This window comes from Giraffa tippelskirchi, chromosome 1 (genome assembly GCF_054371585.1).
Source record: "Giraffa tippelskirchi isolate mGirTip1 chromosome 1, T2T-mGirTip1v1.2.pri, whole genome shotgun sequence".
In the NCBI taxonomy this organism is placed as follows: domain Eukaryota; kingdom Metazoa; phylum Chordata; class Mammalia; order Artiodactyla; family Giraffidae; genus Giraffa; species Giraffa tippelskirchi.
Genome location: NC_137275.1, coordinates 4874000 through 4895726, shown reverse-complemented (window position 1 = coordinate 4895726; position 21727 = coordinate 4874000).

Sequence of the window (21727 nt, the reverse complement as noted above, 5' to 3'; positions counted from 1 at the left end):
TCTCCTCCTCCACCCCAGGTCCATAAAACTGCTGGAGCCTTTTATTCAAAGCTCCCTCAACTACCCAATGCCCCCGTCTGTGCTGATCTGCCTGACCCTCCATCAGGACCTGCTGCAAGGTCGGAGGACGGGGGAGGGTCTTCGCTTCCTCTAGTTCAGCCTTTTCCTTTATGCAACCATTGCATGCTCCCCTGTACTTTCATTTTGGCTCCCTGAAGCTTTAATCTGCAGCTCCTATACCCAGCAGCTCAGTACTCTCTGCAGCTCTGCTGAGCTCCTAACATAAATAAATGAATAAAATAATTACCCAGGATATCAAACGGAATTTTTGGTGTTGTCTTAGAATTCAGGCTGAAGCCCAGGCTGAGAACAATAGGTGATGAAGAAAACACACTCCACATCCCTGCAAACTCGAACAAAATGCACTCGAACAAAATGCACTCGAACCATCCAGTCACCATGTCCTAAGAGGCAGCCAAACCAGGGTGTGGTCCTGCGACCACGGTCCACCTGCGTCCCCAGCCTGGAGAGAAGGAGTGGAGTTGCAGGTGGGGGATGAGGGACTCTGGTCCCAAGCGTTGCCATGGCACCAGAGCAGAGCATGATGACAGACTGCCTGGGGGAGACTTCCAGCATCCACAGCAGAGACCAGAGGAAGGATCCAAAGGTGAGAGGCTGGCTGGAGCTGCCAGTGATGGAGGAGCCAAGGGAGGGCCTGTTCTTCTGGAGTGTCACAGGCAAGACACCTGCTGCTCCCAGGGGGACCTGAGCCAGCTGGCCTTCCTCTTGAAAGGACCACTCAGTGGAGTGAGACCACCCCGGCAGACAGAGATGATGTGCGCTACAGCATCAGAGAAGGAGCTGCGGGGTCAGGATTCTCAGGGGCACACCAGGAGCAGGGGAGGGCAGAAGGGAGGCCTCCAGCAGGAGGTCTGGTCCGGAGGAGGAAGCAGCAAGTGTCAGTCAAGGCAGAACCGCAAGCAGCACCAGCTCCCCAAAGAGGTCTTATTACACCTCTCATTCCTTCCCCATCCTCCTCTTCAGCCTGACTCAGAACAAGCAGTAGCGGTCCAGTGGGGAGTAGAGGAAGGAGGTGAGGAATGGAAATTCAGACCACAGGACTCCTGCCTACTTCTGGTCAATAGGGCCTTACATCAAGCCTGAGCCTAGAAGGACAAAAAACGCCTAAAATTGGACGAGGAACTGAAATTTCGACATTATTGGACTGTGCTGTTTCTTACCTAAAAACTAGATGATTTTAAGACTCGAAACTTATCATAAAAGCCATAGAATCTGCTTGCAGGGTCTTCCTCAGGAAGCCTCCCCAAGCAGGTTTGAAGTTGTGGTAGGTGAAAAATAAAGCTGTTTTCTGATCTTCTCTTACTCAGTATAGCTTTTTCCAAAGCCCGTTAGAGAAGCAAAAAAGAAGCTGAGAGGGAGATGACAGAGCTGGATTTTGCTTTGGGAACTGCCAACCAGGGAGGCTGAAGAGACACGGAGTGGGGAAGGAGCCACCTCTGTGAAGAAGGGAAGGTCATTCCGGGCTGAGGGAGGGTTGTGTGCAAAGGCCCTGGGGCCAGAACAGAGGAATCATAGAACCTCGAGCAGGACAGAGCAGAGTGATGATGCTGGAGTCAGACTGTGGGTGACGTGGTCCTTGGTGAAGAGTTTGGTTCAATTCCCAGGGCATTCAGAGTTTAAGCCGCAAAATGACTCAGTCCAAACTTAGAAGCTTAAGATAACTTTTTACATTGTTTGAGGAATAGACTGAAGGCAGGAGTATAAGCCCAGACCTATAGGAAATCAACTCTGAATATTCATTGGAAGGACTTATGCTGAAGCTGAAGCTCCGATGCTTTGGCCACCTGATGCAAAGAACTGACTCATTGGAAAAGACCCTAATGCTGGGAAAGATTGAGGGCAGAAGGAGAAGGGGACAACAGAGGATGAGATTGTTGGATGGCATCACTGACTCAATGGATACGAGTTTGGGCAAGCTCCAGGAGATGATGAAGGACAGGGAAGCCTGGTGTGCTGCAGTCCGTTGGGTCGCAAAGAGTCAGACATGACTGAACAACAACAATAATATTAGAAGGACACAATGCACTTCATGGAAAAGGCACAGTAAATTCTCAGTAGTTGTTTTTCTCAAGTTTACAGACTCTGAAGATCAGAGAGCCTAGTGACAGTAGTTCTACAGGCTCCCAATGACTAATCTACTGAAATTTAATGATCAACAAAATCAAAAAATGGAAAATGTATGTCCGTGATGGTCCAGTGGTTAAGACTTCACCTTCGAATGCAGAAGGTATGAGTTTGATCCCTCGTCAGAGAACCAAGATCCCACATACCTCGAGGTCAAAAAATTCAAAAACATAAAACAGAAGCAGGACTTCCCTGGTGGTACAGTGGATAAGAATCTGCCTGCCAATGCAGGGGACATGGGTTTAATCAGTCCAGGAAGATCCCATATGCTGCAGAGCAACTAAACCTGAGCACCACAAATACTGAGCCCAAGGGCTGCAAATGTTGAAGCCCATGTGCCTAGAGCCTGTGCTCCCAAAGAGAAGCCAGTGCAACAAGAAGCCCCCACACCACAACCAAGGGCAACCCATATCGCCACAACTAGAGAAAGCCCGTGCAAAGCAACGAAGACCCAGTGCAATCAAAAAACAAACAAAAATCCTCCACTTAAAAAAAAAAAAAACAAGAAGCAATGTTGTAACAAAGTCAATAAAGACTCTAAAAATGGTCCACATCAAAAAAGAAAAAACAGAGAAGTCTCTCTTGCATGAAGAGCCACCGTGTGTGAAAAGTGCTATGCAATGTGTTACACACTTGCACACGGCCGTCCTCTCTAAAGTCAAAGTGAAAGTCACTCAGTCGTGTTTGACTCTTTGTGACCCCATGGACTATACAGCCCATGGAATTCTCCAGGCAAGAACACTGGAGTGGGTAGCCTTTCCCTTCTCCAGGGCATCTTCCCAACCCAGGGATTGAACCCAGGTCTCCTGTATTACAGGCAGAGTCTTTACCAGCTGAGCCACAAGGGAAGACCAAGAACACTGGAGTGGGTAGCCTTTCCCTTCTCCCGTGGATCCTCCCAACCTCTGAATCGAACCAGGGTCTCCTGCATTGCAGGCGGATTCTTTACCGACTGAGCTATGAGGGAAGCCCTCAGAACTAGATTTTAGGTGCAGCTGTTTTCTCAGTTCTTCTCCCTTTTCATACATATAGTTTCTAATCTCTCCTTAAACATGATTTCAACATGAGAATGCACTCTTTGGTTTTTCATGAGCTGCTTAAACCCACTTTAAAGATGTTTTTACACAACCTGCCACAAAGGAAAGAATGAGCTTTTTTTCTTAAATACAAAATGTTACCAATTAGCAAAAACAAATGTTGTGACGCTTCTTCTCACCAACAGTTACAGTGAACGATTCACCTCTGGCCTGACACTTGTCAGCTGATCCACACAGCCCCACCGCCAGCCCCTGAGAATGATTTACAAGTACATCCTGGTGTTCGAGACAATTCCCCAGAAAGTCCGTCCCATTCTTACCACTCCAGCCTAATTTCAATAGCTTCTGTACAACTCCAGGAGTTAGCAATGGACAGGGAAGCCTGGTATGCTGCAGACCATGGGGTCGCAAAGAATTGGACAGGACTGAGTGACTGAACTGGGTGTACATCGAAAACTCGCCTTGTGCCAGGCAGCACGCTAAGCACTTTACATGTATCATAATAATGCATCATCACAAAAACTCTTTAAAGTAAGAATTGCTATTATATATCCCTACTTTAGAGCTAAAGAAATGGAAGCATGAAGAATTTCAGTAGCATGTTCAAGGTCAACCAGATGGTCAATGGTGACACCTATGTTTCCTCTCCAAGTCCATCTACTTCTAGTGCTCAGCTTTTGAGTTTGAGATCCCTCCCTTGACTCCCAATGCACTGCCCACCCAGGTCCACCATACAGGACATTTGCCTTTGCACACCCTAGCTCGTAGGCCTTGTCTGTCTGCCACAGGCACCAACTTGGCCCTTGGCCTCACTGCCCACCATCATCACCCATGGGAAGCCTCAGGACTGGCTCAGGGCCTAAGCCACCCTCTGTGTCCATGTAGGGGCTAGTGGGAATGAAAGAGCCTGTGCTATGCTAGGTCATCTTATCATGGCTTAGACAGCCCTGTCATGCACCTCATCTCTCTATTATCCAGTCAATGACATCATGTTGCTAGCTTGAAATCAGCTCCCACCAGACTATTTACACCAGCTGCTACTAAGTCGCTGCAGTTGTGTCCAACTCTGTGTGACCCCATAGATGGCAGCCCACCAGGCTCCTCTGTCCCTGGGATTCTCCAGGCAAGAATCCTGGAGTGGGTTTCCATTTCCTTCTCCAATTTACACAACATACATTGGCAAACACAACAAACCAGGGCTTTGTTGGAGGGAAAGAACACCAGCATGCTGCTTAGGACAGACAGTTGGGGTCATAACAAAACCATCTCTTAGACAGTCTTTTTCTCATAGCCTTTGACAGACAAATCATCCCTAATTCCTAGGGCTCCCTCAAAAGAAGTCCAAGTGAAACTATATGTGTGGGAGCCAGGTATTCTTGTCCAGAAGCAAATATCCTTCCTCAACCTGAGCTGCTCTCCTTGCTGCATTAAGAGAAAAAGGTTTGGAAACTTTTTCATGCTTTCTTAGATTCTGTCGAGCTTGCAGTCTTGCTGGAAGGAGGGAGCCAGTCTCAGGTGCTAAACGTCAAATTGCTTATGGAAACAGCTGCAGCTTTCAGCTGAGTAAGCAGGACTTTCCAAGGGTGGTGTTTTCCAGCTATGGTGCTGCAGCCAGTCAAAAATCAGTGCCAGGAAAAAAAATAAATAAAATTAAAAATATAAATGTTAGGGATAGAATATAAGAAACAAACCATGTGATGGTGTGATAAGAGCCGGAGCCAACCACCTCCTTTACACTTTTAAACAGACTGTAGGGTGAAGGAAAGGATGGGAATGAAGAAATAAGAAAGGCCACTTCTGAACCTTGGCTCTTCCATTGGTACATGTTCTGATGGGACAAAAAGGTGGGAGAGAAAGAAAAGATGTAATGGGTACAAAGGTGCAATCTCAAGTCTGAAGAAAAGACTCTTCTCTGTATCAGGAATCCAAAGATGATTTCAGTCCAACATTCCCTTATTCCGTGTTCACTGAGCACCCACTATGTGTTATGCAATACGTAAAACCGAGTCGTGACCAGCGGAGACACAGCTGCAGCCCCCATGGAGCCACCACAATCTAGCAGTGAATAAAAACACCTAATGTGCAGAACTGATCAGGTGTGGTGCTTGTTATGATAAAGAAGATAAATGAGCCATGGGAACAAAAGAGGGTGGAATCGTGGCTGCTTCTGTTGCAGGGAAAGACTGAAGGCAAAAGGAGAAGGGGACGGTTAAGGATGAGATGTATTAAGGATTAGATGGCATCACCGGCTCAATGGACATGAATTTGAGCAAACTCCAGGAGAGAACGGAGGACAGAGGAGCCTGGAGTGCTGCAGTCCCTGGGGTCCCAAAGAGCAGACACAACTTAGAGACTGAACAACAACCACCGATGCAGGAGGGGCCACAGAATAAAGTCCTGCTCACAGAGTGGGGAGGCAAATGGCTGGAAAGCCAGAACAGACAGGTTGATAGCATGACCAAGACTCATCTGAATCACTCTTGTGAGGGTCTTGTAAGAGCCCTGGAATGGACCAGACACCATGGATTTGGAAATCAGAGACTTGAGTTCAAATTCTTACCCTCTCCCCAACAAGTTGAGTAAGTTACTGAACTTCCTTGAGCTTGGTACCTTCTTCACGTAGAAGGATGTAGTATTTACCTTCTAAGCTTACTATTTGGGTTAAGTTACTGTTGGGTGTAGGATTCAGCCTGGCACATGGCCTATCACAGATCCTCAATTCGTGACAGCTAGATATAAAGATCAATCAATAAGAATTTTTTAAATTAAGGGTCTCTCAAACTGCACAGGCAGGCCGCTTGCTGAGTAAGCGCCGAAGTATCTATGAGCAGAAAGATTTAATGAGGCTCAGCAGTCCTGCTCTGTGAGGTTACTGGAGAGTTTGCGCAGCGAGAGGCTCGGAACGTGCCTGCATTAACCACACCCAGAGTTGTCAGCATGTTCGCAGCAGCAGCAGTGGGACCATGCACCGTCTTTTGCCAGCTGCCTCATCTTGCTTTACCCAAAACATAGTTCCCACTTGCAGTGACTCTTCCCAGATTTTCCCACATGAGTTTCCATTTCATTCTTTTCGATAAAAAGCAATTGGATCAATGTGCTGCCCTTTGTTTACAAAACCCTTCTTTTAAACAAATTCATGAACTGGGAAGGATCAAAAAAATCCATTGTCTGAAGATGTGTGCCACCTTCCTACTAGGGAAAACATGGTCACGACAGAGACTTTGTTCAGTTGCTAAGCTGTGTCTGACTCTTTGCAGCCCCGTGGACTGCAGCATGCCAGGTTCCTCGGTCCTTCACTATCTCCCAGAGTTTGCTCAAATTCATGCCCATTGAGTCGGTGATGCTATCCGAGTCAGTGGTGCTCATTCTTTGCTGCCTTAAACCCTCCTAAAAGTTTGAGTCAAAATAGATAAGTTCAATAGCTTCCGTGAAATCTGCCACCTCATTTTTCCTCCCTCTGGTGATATATGTAAATGTTAAGAGTCTGCAATACTTCTATCTGCTGGATTCGCAGCAAAGGTAATAGACTGAGATGCACTGTCTCCTTTATACCTTTGCTTACCTTTAGCATCAAGTATCAAAGACAATAACAAAATGCAAGTTGATCAATCTCCCCACTTTAATTTAGCAAGACAGGTCATAATGGCTTTGTTCCTTGGCTGACATGCCAGGGAGCAGTTTTCACATATTAATGTGACATGACTTGGAGGGTCATAATAACTATGACAAGATAAAGGGAATTAGTTAAAACTTAATTAAAGCCACGTGGATAGCAAGTAGAACACTCTATGTTTAGTAACCTGAATTCTTGATTGCTAGATTGGCAGGAAAAAAAAAAAGGAAGATGCTTTATAGCAAGCACAAGAGCCCCAGTTAACACAGCATGTCACCCTGGTCTGAAATAATCTGATCAAAATCAGAAGGAAATGATATTGGTGATTTTGGTACCTATCAGCCCACCCAGGGCAGAGTAATAGAACAAGGGTGAAGCTCTCCTCATCCCGGAGACTGGAAGCACTAAATCAGTTGTAATTGTTGTTTTTCAGTTGCTAAGTTGTGTCTGATTCTTTGCAGCACCCTGGACTGCAGCACACCAGGCTTACCTGTCCTTCACTATCTCCCAGAGTTTGCTCAGATTCATGTCCATTGAGTCGGTGATGCTGTCTAACCACCTCATCAGTAGTAACATGCTTATGAAAAGGCTGGTTCTTGGACTCTAATCCCAGACATTCTGGTTTGATGAGTCTAGCAGAACTGAAATCTTCCTTTTCAGGTAGACCATTTCTGTGTTCAAGTTACTTCTAATAGAATATGTATCTGGTTACAAAAGACAATGTGGTGAGACACTATGAAGCCCTGCAATCTTTTAGCCCCTAGTTTTAGCATACACGGTGCCTTGCCTGAACCAATTATTACTATCACGATTGCAAAATGGTGATTTTTTTCTAACTCTTAGATTTTTTGGTTGGCAGTTAGTCCTTCTTTCTCTATACCTCTCAGTTAGAGTCTATTATATCTTCTTCATTCTTTTTTACTTTTAGCAGTTGGGCTTTCACTCTAGGGAAGACCTCTCCCATTGACTGAGTATGGATACTTTATTCAGTGGGTGACTGATCCACTACTGTGATGTAATTTTAATGCTCATTTTAACACCCCATGTTTGGGCAGAGGTAGCCCCTTACAACCGGCTCCTGGAGCCTTTGAAGCACGTCTTACTTTATCGGCAGCAAAATGTCCCAGGCTTATCCGTACTTCCTTGCCCAGCCCTGAAATCAGACATGTCTCTAAGGAGACTATTCTTCTTAGTGGGGACGGGACAGTAACTGAAAATAAATTCAAGCACTGAGAAGGACCCAGCATCCTTTCTGTGGTGCTCCAGCCAAACAGGCATATCATAAATCTAATTGTGAGGAAACATCAGACAAGCTAAAACCGAGGACTCTTCCAGCAAACAAGAGGCCTGCACTCCTCAGAGACATTGATGCTCAGAAAGGCAAAGGAAAGACTAAAGGAACACAAAAATCAAATATAATATGTGATGCTGATTTAGATCTTGACCAGAATCTTTAGAAATGCTATCTGATGAACATTTAGGAACAATTTAAATTTGAATAAGGATTATAGATTAGATAATAATCTTGTTGTCGTTTAGTCACTGAGTCGTGTCAGCCTCTTTTGGACCCCATGGACTGTAGGCCCCCAGGCTCCTCTGTCCATGGGATTCCAGGCAAGAATACTGGAGTTGGTTGCCATTTCCTCCTCTAGGGGATCTTCTTGACCCAGGGATCGAACCTGGGTCTCCTGCTTGACAGGTGGAATCTTTACTGCTGAGCCACTCTAGAAGCCCAATAATGTTGTATTAATACTAATTTTTATGATTTTGAGAGAAAGATAAATGTTGCACTATGTGGTGAAGGGCATGTAGAAATTCATATATTATTCTTACAAATTTTCTGAGAGTTTAAATCTATTTCTAAAGTTTTTCTTAATGGACAATATGTGTTCACTGCCGTACTGTTTACAGTAGCCAAGACGTGGAAGTGACCTGAATATCTATCCACAGAGGAATGAATAAAGAAGATGTGGTGTATATATATATATATATATATATATATATATATATATATACACATACATATGTGATGGAATGTTACAAAGCCATGAAAAAGACTGAAATAATGCCATTTGTAGCAACATGAATGGGCCTAGAGATTATAACACTGAGTCAAGTAAGCCAAACAAAGTATATGATACTGCTTATATGTAAAATCTAAAAAGAAATGATACAAATGAACTTGTGTACAAAAACAGAAACAAACTCAGAGAATGAACTTATAGTTGGGGAGAGGGAAGGCTTGGAGGAAGGGACGTTAGGGAGTGTAGGATGGATATGTACACACTGCTATATTTAAAATGGACAACCAACAAGGACCTACTCTACAGCACAGGGAACTCTGCTCAATGTTATATAGCAACTTAAATGGAAAAAGAATTGATACATGTGTATGTGTAACTGAATTACTTTGCGGTATACCTGTAACCATCGCAACACTGTTAATCAACTATATTCTGATATAAAATATAAACTTTAAAAAAAATTAAAAGAAAAAATGGACAAGATGTCATCAAGGCAAGCTTCCTAAAGTATGCTACTGATCCACATATGAATGATAGTTTATTCAAGCAGAGAAATTTTCAGTACTGATGTAATTATTAGATATAACAAGCACATCTTTTAAGCCATAGTTTCACAAATATTAGTACTTAGTGGAAGCTATGTTTAAAGAAAACTTATCAGTAAATAATAGCACAGATGCTAGGAAATCCCTTAAGATTCTTGTTAAAATGCAGATTCTATTTCAGCAGGTCCAGGGTGGAGCCTGAGATGTAGCATTTCTAAAAAGCTCAGAGGTGATGCTGATGCTGTAGGTCTGTGGACCACTCTCAGAGTAGCAAGGACTCAAGGTCCTGAGGAGAATGGCTCTCCACCGAACATTCGATAGAATTCAGTTTCTCTCTCTCCTGTGCTTCACCCCGTGTTCATTTTCTGAAGGCAGCTGCTCACTGAAAGAATTTGCTAAGAAAAGCCAACCAGAAGACCAAAAAAAAAAAAAAAGTTTAAGAAATTCACAGCTCTACACTAGAGGTTGATTAGGGTCAAAAAAAAAAAAGATATATTTAAACCTAATTAAGATAAAGGATTCCTCCTCAGGCTGAGAGAAACTCCAAGAGTGAAAGCTCCGAGGACATGTCGACTCCTGTCAGATTTGTCAGAAAAATGTTCCATCAAGGAGACGCGCTGACACCCTTGAAGGGTTGACAGCCCTGCTTGGTAATTCTGCAGGCAATTTTCATATTATAAAACTCGAGAAATGATACCTAATACTGATCAATTGCTTTAAACTTTATAAAACCCTTTTGCAGGCATTAGTGCATCCAGGGTCTGACCTCCTAATCTCTTATTGCTCCTGTCAAACTGGAGGCTGTAGACCGCTTCACAGTAGGGAGCAGGTCTATCTCCCCAACATTTGGCAAATGCCTGGCATCCATTCATAGCAGGATTTCAACAAATATTGGTGTGAAAAGAGATTTTTTTTTCCTCCTGATTCTCAAATACATAATACCACATTTCATTTCATTGAAGTTACCATCAATTATTATGATCCACTATGATTTTAAGTATCTCTAAGAAAGAAAAAGATGTTGCCATTTAAACCTCCTGCACCATTGATTGGAACATTCTAACTTCGTAGGTGTTAAAATGAGAAGGAGAAACCTGCATCTTAGAAATTGACAAATATCATATATTAATGTATGTATGTGGAATTAAAAAAAAAAAAATAATGGTACCAATCAACCTAGTTCCAGAGCAGGAACAGAGACACAGACGTAGAGCCCAAAAGTGTAGACACAGTAGGGGAAGGGAGGGGTGGGGTGAATCAGGAGATTGGGTTTGACGTAAATATACACATTACCATGTGCCAAATAGCTAGTAGGAAGCTGCCATATAGCAGAGGGATCTCAGCTCCGTGCTCTGTGATGACCTAGGTGGTGGGATGGAGGGGGTGGGAGGCAGGCTCAAGAGGGAGGGGATGTATGTATACATATAGCTGATTTACATTATTGTACAGCAACACACACACACACATTGTAAAGCAATTATACTCCAATAAAATAAAAGAAATTAAGAGACGGCAATAGTTGCACTTTCCTACGGGGTCACCCAGCCAGCCAGCATAGAAAGAAAATGGATAACGGCCAAATGTTAGAGTTGCTGAAGATACCGTAGGAAGGGAAGGAGACAAATAAGAAGAGCGGGAAGTTTCTTTTTTTATACTGTAGGATTCTCTTTATGTCATATTCTAGAAAAGACAAAACTATAGTGATGAGTGAATTGAAGTTATATACATTTTTCAAAAGAAATCAAATTGTACTCAAAATTAGTGAATTGCATTGTATAAAAATTATACCTCAATAAAGTTGATTTTTAAAAACCAGGGTTTTTTTCTTTCCAATGACTTGGGGAAGACAAGACTCTTTCTCAGACTGTAGTCAGGTTGGCAACCATCTTTTCTCAGGAAGAGCATCAATAGATTCCCGCCTCTACAGGAAAAAGCACAGACCAAGGGACCGGCAGAATCCATGAGACAGTGTTCCAAGTTCAAGGACCCTTTAACAGAAAGCATAATGGAGAAGAAGGAAGAGGAGGAGGAAGAGAGGAAGAGGAAGGAGGAAAGGAAAGGATGTCATTACTGTCTTCTTATACAAAACAGGGGAACCCAGTGCTATAGAAATCCAGTGAGTAGGAATGCTAGGATCAATTGTACAGAAGGAGACTAAGAATTCTCAGCCCCTGGCATAAAAGCCTTGATTCCGGTCAGACACCCTTTGGCTAGGGGTCAAGAAAGCACTTCTGTGTGTTGTCACAGAAGACTGTCCCAACCGGTTGTTGTTCAGTCCCTAAGTCATGTCCGACTCTTTGCCACTCCATGGACTGCAGCACGCCAGGCTTCCCTGTCCTTCACCATCTCCCAGAGTTTGCTCAAACTTGTGTCCATTGAGCTGGTGATGCCATCCACTGATCTTATCCTCCGCCACCCCTTTTTCCTCTTGCTCTCAATCTTTCCTAGCATCAGGGTCTTTTCCAATGAGTCGGTTCTTTGCATCAAGTAGTCAAAGAATCGGAGCATCAACTTCAGCATTTGTCCTTCTAGTGAATATTCAGGGTTGATTTCCTTTAGGATTGACTGGTTTGATCTCAACTTGTGTTCATAGTAAATGCCAGACTCTAGTACCTGGAAAGACAAATGAAGAAATCTGAAAGACCCCCAAATGAGGTCATCCCTACCTGGGTGAGCCAAATGTCACCACAACTCAGAGTGACGGCCAGACCCCACGCTGCTCTGAAGCTGTCTTTATTTCAGCTGAATCAGCATTTGTCGAGATTCTCTCTCTTACATAATAACCTTGGGCGAGTTACTCTGCCTGTTTCCTTGTCTATAAAATGACGAATGCAATAATAGTACTCACCTCATCTTGAAGTGAGGATGAAATCAGTTAATCCATGAAAAGTTTGGAGCAGTGTCCGGGGTCAGGCAATCACTTCGATGAATGTTAGTTATTTTCACTACTATTATCTGATATATAATTGTGCATAATTGAAATGATGACATGACTCAGTCCTGGACTAGGGACGGTGCGACAGTTTCTGTGAGCTGACAGGGTTCCCAAATTCTTGTGTGTGTGTGCTCAGTCCCTCAGTCATGTCCGACTCTTCTCAACCCACTGGACTGCTGCCCACTAGGCTCCTCTGTCCATGGCATGCCCGAGACAAGAATACTAGAGCCGGTCGCCATGTCCTCCTCCAGGGAATCTTCCCCACCTAGGGATTAAACCTGTGTCTCTTACATCTCCTGCCGTGGTAGGCAGATTCTTTACCACTTGCTCCTGTGGAAGCCAAATTCTTATCCCCATTTTTTTTTTTTTACTTGACTTCCACTTAAACAGAGAAGGGCTTCCCAGGTGGCGCTAGTGGTAAAGAATCTGCCTGCCAATGCGGGAGATGTGGGTTCGATCCCTGGGTGGGGACGATCCCCTGGAGAAGGGCATGGCAACCCCCTCCAACGTTCATGCCCGGAGAGTCCCATGGTCAGAGGATCCTGGCAGGCTGCATTCCACAGGGTTACAAAGACTTGGACACAGCTTTAACAATTCAGCACGCAGGCAACAGGAAAATGAAAGCAGCCAGACAAGCCGCAGCTGCTAGGAAGAGTGCAGTTCCAGAAAGCCAGGAGGAGCATGAACTTGCAGGAAGCAAGACCACTGCCGCTTCCCATGAAGGCACCTCGCCGCCGCAGAAGCTCAGAGACCAAGCTGCTGGTGGCCCAGCCGACCTCCTGGCAGCTCTGTGTCTGCTTTCAGGGGGGCAGATGGTGTGCTGCGTCATTCGCCTTGTGCGCAGACATTAGCCTGCGGAATCAAACGTGTCTGTTAACAAAGCGACGCGCCGCTCACGCCGCCAGCCAGCCGCTCGCGGTGTGCCCCCTCCTGAGCGGCGCTGCGGGCACCTCTCATCTGTCAGCTGGTTCAGCTGCTTCGGCACGACGTCATTTGGAAATGTGAAAAGAGCCCAAATTATCTTCTCCTGAGGTGACAAATCAAGTACAAGGCCCACAAGCCCAGACGGTCCACACGCCAAATAAACAGAAAGCCACCGGAGCGAGGGTAGCCATCTCCCAACAGTTTACGGAAAACAAGTTTACTTCTTATCGGAAAGGTTAATGAACCAGGCTGTCCCCTCACCTCTGATTGTGGCTGAACAGAAATTAGGGGCTGTTTTTAATCTATTCTGCGGTAACATCATCATGGCAGGTCACCAGAGTTCATAAAGAAAGGGTCTAACGCTTCTCTGGGAAGTTATTTCCAATACCCAGTGATTATTAATGACAAATTATTAAAATTTTCTCTGATACACTGCTGTTGTTTTTAACTATATAAAATATACTAATATATTGCTGCTGCTGCTGCTGCTGCTAAGTCGCTTCAGTCGTGTCCGACTCTGTGCGACCCCATAGACGGCAGCCCACCAGGCTCCTCTGTCCCTGGGATTCTCCAGGCAAGAACACTGGAGTGGGTTGCCATTGCCTTCTCCATATTAATATACTAGGTAGAGTAAAATGAATAAAAATATTTTCCTACTAAATAAGACTCAGTTAGGTGGCGCTAGTGGTAAAGAACCCGCTTGCCACTGCAGGAGACATAAGAGAGTGACTTTCATCCCTGGGTGGGGAAGGTCCACTGGAGGAGGTCATGGCAACCCACTCCAGTAGTCTTGCCTGGAGAATCCCACCGACAGAGGAGCCTGGAGGGCTACAGTCCATAGGGTTGCAAAGAGTCAGAGGGACTGAAACCACTTAGCACATGCTCACACATGCCACTATTGGTCTTCCCTGGTGGCTCAGACAGTAAAGAGTCTGCCTGCAAAGCAAGAGACCTGAGTTCAGTCTGTGGGTTGGGAAGATCCCCTGGAGAAGGAAATGACTGCCCACTCCAGTATTCTTGCCTAGAGAATCCCATGGACAGAGGAGCCTGGTGGGCTACAGTCCATGGGGTCTCAATGAGTCAGACACTACTGAGAGACTAACACTTTCACTTTTCATTCATACAGATATTTATTTATGTAGCTTATTACAATTGATGCCATATATCTTTCTGAAACTTTGCTGAACTTCACCAAGGACCTCTCAGTTTATTTCTTCCACTTGATTCCCCTGCTTCCATATACAAGCTGGGGCCAAACCCTTGAAATCTGAGGTGAGGAGGGGAAGATGCCAGAAGGGAAATAAGAAGCGGGAACTTGGTTGCCTTTAGGACAGAAACCCAGCAGACTGAATGCTTTTGGAGGCTCGATCACAAAGTACAGCTCCTGCTCTGTTTCAAAATTCTGCCCAGAACGGTTGTATATTTCATGAAACTTCACATGGTTAAAAATAATCATACCCAGGGAACTTTTTTTTTTTCCACACGGAATATATAATGTGTTTTTCCTTAGAACTGCATATTCCATCCTCAAGACTCTGAATAAGTACAGGGGAGAGATCCATCCTGAGGAAAATCAATTTTGTTAGAGAAGCGAGGGATGGTGATGACTTGAGACACAAAGGCAACATTTGCCGAGAATTCCCAACTGGGGAAGGAGGCTGGAACCTTAGCCATGTCTGCATTGCTGATTTGGGTAATGGAATTTGGTTACAAGTTGAAGCTGGGTTGTCTGTGTTATATTCATGTGTAAACTAATTTGACAGGAAAATGATAATGAACCAATACTGAAGTTTAGCCAATAGTCTAGCTGATGAATTGTGCCCGCCTGACCATCCTGGAAACTCCAGGCACAGCCAGGTGAAATGATCCTTTTGCGTTTTGTGTGTGTGTGTGTGTGTGTGTGTGTGTGTGTGTGTGTGTGTGTGTGTGTTTATTTTTCAATTGAGATATTGCTCCATGTCTAAATTATCCAAGCCATGCATAGTCACCACATAGCAAACATTCAAGACACATCAGTATACATGTAAAGTGGGTCTTTTTACAGAGGGGTGAGTGATCAACGGACTGTGGGGTACTTTGACTTCAGAGGAAACCAAGAAGAAAAGAATCTGAAAAAGCAGGCAGGCAGATGACTCATTGGAAAAGATCCTGATGCTGGGAAAGACTGAAGGCAAAAGGACTAAAGGGCAGCAGAGGATGAGATGGTTGGATACCATCACCCACTCAATGGACATGAACTTGGGCAAACTCTGGGAGATACTGAGGGACAGGGGGACCTGGCACTCTGCAGTCCATGGGGTCACAAAAAGATATGATTTGGGGACCGAACAACAGCAACAAATATATAACCGAATCACTTCGCTGTACACCTGAAACTAATGCAAAGTTATCAATCAACTCTGCTTCCGTTTCCTTAAAGAGGAAACTAAAAAAGAAGGGAGGAGTCCAGACTCCATCTTCCCCCTCGTGAGCACCTCACTGCTCATGCCTAAGAAAGTTTCAGCAAGTGGAAAGGAAGTGCATCCCAAAGATTCCCGACTGCCCCCTGAAGTTTGGGTCTGGGAGCGAACCCCTGTCATCCTGACGGTGTTCCTAGGGAAACACTCTGGCCAAGCCTTTCTTGGTCTCCTGCTTGTTGGTAAAGGACCCAAGGTCTGATTCTGCTACTGAGAGAGAGTATTCAAGCACTGATTCGCTTTGTCCACGGCTGTGAAATCTTCCCAGGGACTGTTAGTTAGCATTAGTTGCTCAGTTGCGTCTGATTCTTTACGACCCCATGAACTATAGCCCACCAAGCTCCTCTGTCCATGGAATTCTCCAGGCAAGAATACCAGAGTGAGTAGCCATGTCCTTCTCCGGGGGATCTTTACTCTGAAGTTGGAGGGGTTGCCATTCCCTTCTCCAGGCGAACTTCTCAACCCACAGATAGAACCCAGGTCTCCTGCATTGCAGGCAGATTCTTTACCATCTGAGCCATCGGGGAACCCCAGTGATTAAGAAGGTTTAAAGAGAAATCCATAGAGTGGGCATCTTTCTTTCTTCTCACCAGTAAGATGAAATCAAGACAACAGATTAATCCCTCACAGTAACAACATAAGAAATTGTAGTTAAGGCCGACATAAAAGCAGTGGGATAAGTGCCTCCCTAAAAGAATAAGAAGACACCATGCCGCTTAATGGGGAAGGAAGATCTGGGAGCCAGTAATTAAATACACTGGGTAAAGTGTTACACTCAGATAAATGAAAAGTGCTACCTGACATGAAAAAGGGTACCACAGCCCCTATACAGAAGTCATGCATGTCTCCATGAAAGGTGTCATTGGTGTGGGCCATAAATGACAAGCAGGAACTGGTCAGCTGGAGAAGCAGGGAAGGACATTCTGGCACAAGGAAGCACCAGGGCAAAGGCATCAAGGTATCTGAGTGCAGAGTTCAGTCCCTAAGTCATGTATAACTCTGCAACCCCATGAACTGCAGCACGCCAGCCTTCCCTGTCCTTCACTGCCTCCCAGAGTTTGCTCAAACTTATGTCCATAGAGTCAGTGACGCCATCCAACCATCTCATCCTCTGTCACCCACTTCTCCTCTCGCCCTCAATCTTCCCCAGCATCAGGGCAGGCAAACACAAGATAAACCAAAAAGGTGGAGAAGGACAGTTTCTTGGGATCTTATTCACCATGGCATTATCCTAGGGCTGAAGTGGAAAGCCAATGGGAATTTGAAATCAGGAGAGCAGTAACATGGATGGGATCACTGGGGGCTGTGTGGAGGATGAGAGAAAGGGGAGAAAAAACATTTGTGGAATCTTCTCTAATTGTCTAAGTCTGAGATGATACTGGCCTGATTTGAAGTACCGGCAACAGTAATAAAGAGGAGTAAATCAGAAAGACATATTTGATTACAGAACATGTTGGCCAATTAAATAGGGAGGATAAGGGAGGAGAGGAGGCATGAATGATAAGATTTTTATCTTGAATGGTTGGGTGGAAATTGACATCATTTATCAAGAAGAACCAGGTTTGGACAGATTGGGTTTGAGATGCCAAAGGAAAGTCAAGCATGATTGTCCAATAAAGAATGGGAAATATCAGTCTGGTTAGGAAATTTTATTTGCAGTGGATTCTTACAATCTTATTTGGGCTTTCCTGGTGGCTCAGGTGGTAAAGAATCTGTCTGCAATCCAGGAGACCTGAGTTCAATCCTTGGGTCAGGGAAGAGCCCCTGGAAAAGGAAATGGCAACCCACTCCAGTATTCTTGCCTGGGAAATCCCATGGACAGAGGAGCCTGGTGGGCTACAGTCCATGGGGTCACAAAGAATCGGACATGACTGAGTGACTGATACTTACGACTTATTTAGTTCCTTAGAAAGTTTGACAAGTACTCAGAGAGAATGAAAAATAGAATCTCTGTCCTCTTTGAACTTATGTTTCTACAAAATCTCAAATAAAATTTTTGCCCAATGAAATTCTCTCCAGACTCCCATGTTCCTTCATAACAAAGACCAGTTTCCATCTATAGGAGGCTTCCTTCTGTTCCCAGATCTCACCGTTTTCTCTCCCTCCTCTGAATCCTGCTTTCAAAGTGCCTGTTGACAATGCCTTTCCTCTGGTATTTATTCATATGAGACTTGTGCCTAATTTTGTCTTAAGTTTTCACAAAGATGTGCCTTGCTCTCCCCCAAATAAATTGGGACTATCTTTCAAGGCAAGAGCTTTAGTTCATTCTTGTTACCTCTAAGGACCTTGTGTAACGTCCATTAGAATGTGGCGGCTTAGTTGAGCCAGACTTCCCCGGGTCGGTTCCCAGCTTTTTCACTAACTTGTTACCTGGGGCAAGTTACTGGCTCCGCGTTTCATTTTCTTCACCTAAAAATGAAGGCAATCACCACACCTACTGCTCAAAGTTGATGTGAAAATTAAGTGAACTGAAAGTCGCTCAGTCGTGTCCGACTCTTTGCGACCCCATGGATTATACACTCCATGGAATTCTCCAGGCCAGAATACTAGAGTCGGTAGCCTTTCTCTTCTCCAGGGGATCTTCCCTACCCAGGGATTAAACCCAGGTCTCCTGCATTGCAGGCAGATTCTTTACCAGTTGAGCCACAAGGGAAACCCAGTGAAAATTAAATGAGATGACAAATGCAAAGCACTGCCTGAGTTCCTAGGATGCAGTAAGCGTTCAACAAACATTTGTGTCAGGATAAGTTCTGATGTGCTGTGGTAACAAACAGCCTCAGTGTTTCCATGGCTTAAAACAAATGAGGATTTATTTCTTCATGCTACACACTGATCAGATCTATAAGAGATTTCTGCTCATCACATCACTCAAGGACCCAGGCTGGCCATCAACATCATCTTGAACATTGTTGGTTGACAATGTCAGAGGAAAAGAGAACCCTGGAGGTCTTGTACCAGTAAGTAACTATTTCATAATGTAGATGACATGTCACACTTCTGCTCAAAAATCATTGGCCACAGGGGTCACGTGGCCTCATCCAACCACATGGGGATGAGGAAGTACAATCCTATCACGTGCGCAGAAGGGGAGAAGTGAATCTCAGCTGAGTATCTCTAATAGTCACCAAAATGTTAGTTGTGCTGTTATTGCTGAAATACGTCCTTAGACTGCATGGTCAGATTCATCCTGGAGACTCCGTTAGCGCTGCTGCTGCTGCTGCTAAGTCGCCTCAGTCGTGTCGGACTCTGTGCAACCCCACGGACAGCAGCCCCTGTTAGCGTAAGCTGCTAGCAATACCAGAAGCACTGACGTTTTCACATGGACAATGGAGAACAAGGCGAGGAGATGAGTTTGAGATACATTTAGAAAGTGCAATTGATACAAGTTGCTGATAGATTGGATTCTGGGGAAAGGGGAGTGCATGTGACAAAGATGAATCCTAGGCGTCTGGCTTGGCTAATTGGCAAACCACCACCACCACCACCACTGTCTCCCAGAACACCTTCAGTCACTCCTTAATGGGCTCCGTTTTATCTCCTCGTGACCTCTAGCGGTCCATTCTACCCTACAGCAAGATTGATCTTTTAAAACCCAATACCTGCAATGGCTTCCCCTTATTTTTAGGACAAAAGTCCAATTTTGTTAATGAAGCCCCAAAGGATTCTGCACGTTCTGTCCTCAGCATCTTCTCCAGGTACATTTCACAATCTCTCTGCATTGCTGTCTAAACTCCAGCCCCATGACCCTCTTTCTGTTCTTCAAACTCAGCCTGCTTCTCTCCACCCCAGGGCCTTTACACATGCTATCCCTCTGCCTGGAACTCTCCCAACACTACTCACTCCTCACCTGCCTGGGTAACAGGGCTTCAGATGCAACCTCCAGATTTTACTTCCCCCAGATCAGTTCTGGACCCACTTCTGCAATTTCCCAGTACTGCTGGCTTATAGCACTTGTCAGAATCATACTTCATTAGCTAATATAAAACCATTTGTTTCATATCTATCCATCTGTTAGATGGAAAGAGAGATTTTTACCTCTTCTATTAACACTACTCTATTTACAATGGGGGCTTCCCTCATAGCTCAGTCGGTAAAGAATCTGCCTGTAATGCAGGAGACTGGGTTCGATTCCTGGGTCCGGAAGATCCCCTGGAGAAGGAAGTGGCAACCCACTCTAGTATTCTTGCCTGGGAAATGCCATGGACAGAGGAGCCTGACGATCTACAGTCCACAGAGTCTCAAGAGTTGGGCATGACTTAGTGACTAAACCACCACCATTTACAATGCCTAACACAGCTCTCAAGTCATAATAGACCCTCATAAACACTTACTGAATGAATAAATGAGTGGATGAATGGACAAATATCTTTTTAAACAAAATTTTGAGGACAGTATAAAGTCAGTGAGCAACTTCACTTTCACTTTTCCCTTTCATGCACTGGAGAGGGAAATGGCAACCCACTCCAGTGTTCTTGCCTGGAGAATCCCAGGGACGGCGGAGCCTGGTGGGCTGCCGTCTATGGGGTCGCACAGAGTCGGACACGACTGAAGCGACTTAGCAGCAGCAGTAGCATAAAGTCAGTATAGGTGTGGTTGTACATTATCCAATCATTCAATAGGATGAGCCAGTTGGATGGCATAATCGACTCAATGGACATGAGTTTGAGTAAACTCTGGGAGATAGGGAAGGACAGGGAAGCCTGGCGTGCTGCAGTTCACAGAGTCACAAAGAGTCAGATGCGACTTAGCAACTGAAAGCAGCAACCATTCTCTTATTTCTGGCCATTTAGATTGTTTGCAAATGTTTATTACCATGGTAAAAATAGAGATGTAAAAACAAAAAACATTAGTCAAGCATTTGGTGTTGAAGTTTCTTTTAGGAGGGAAGTTTTACTTGGGGAAAAACTCTTATTAAAAGAGTCTGGAGGTGCAGTGGTATTCTAAAGGGTATATGGCAACTGCCCCCCAAAACTTCAAAGAAGAGGAGTTAACTGCCCTCACTGCAAGAGGAGATGACTTTTCTGATTGTTCTGAGAGAGAACGCGAGTGGGAGGGAGAGGAGGGTGGAGTAGAGAGAGCGAGGTGGGCAGCGTGCGGTGGTGGGATGGGTGGCCGTGAGCGGGGCCCTGATCACAGGTGACCCATCAGACCCTGGAGAGCAGAAGGCGGTTTGCGGGGCACCATCGTCCCCATGAGCCCAGCTCTTGGGTGATATTTTGGGGTTGTTTTTTTTTCCTCTAGAACTGAAGAAGGAGCTGGATTTTATATCTGGATTGACATATGAAAAGAAAAGCTCTGAGGAAAGGAAGAACAGGAGGCAGACAGAAGACATCCTCGTATCCCAGTTCTATCCTGAGCTCGAAGGGGCAGAGCAGGGAGAAGGCAGCTCACATCTGGTTGCTGCAAAACAAAACCAAACCCTGAAAACAAACCAGTCTCTCTCTCTCTCTCGCAGTCTTTCCCATGTCCAAGAGTGTCTGCTTTACGATAAATTTCCAAAACTGGAATGACTGGATAAAAAGTTAAATACATATTTAAGGTAAAATGACTTCTAACAATTCATATTCCCACTTCCCCCACCCCCCACCCCACAGTGGGAAATTCCGCAGCATAAAGCAATGTTGTCCTCAGAAATGGCTGTCTTGGATTACAAATTCCATTTCCTTTGGTTAAAAGTCATCCCTCTCATACTCTTTAAAATGACACACACACAGTAAGCCCTTAATAAACGAGTATTGAATTAAATTCCTCACACTCCTGGGGCTTGAAACTTGCCATTTTTTATGTGGACTTTTTATTCCCCTATCTCTAAGAAGGCTGCAATATGTCTTGATTTTTTAGATTATAAGTCCCTCTTCTTCTGACTTATAAATATCTCAAGTCTTCAAAATCATGTTGTGTCAGTTACAAGAATCTCGGTTCTGTGAATTTTCTAATTCTGTTAAAGTCTTGTTTTTTTTCAAAAAGCATTTTAAAACACATACTCCT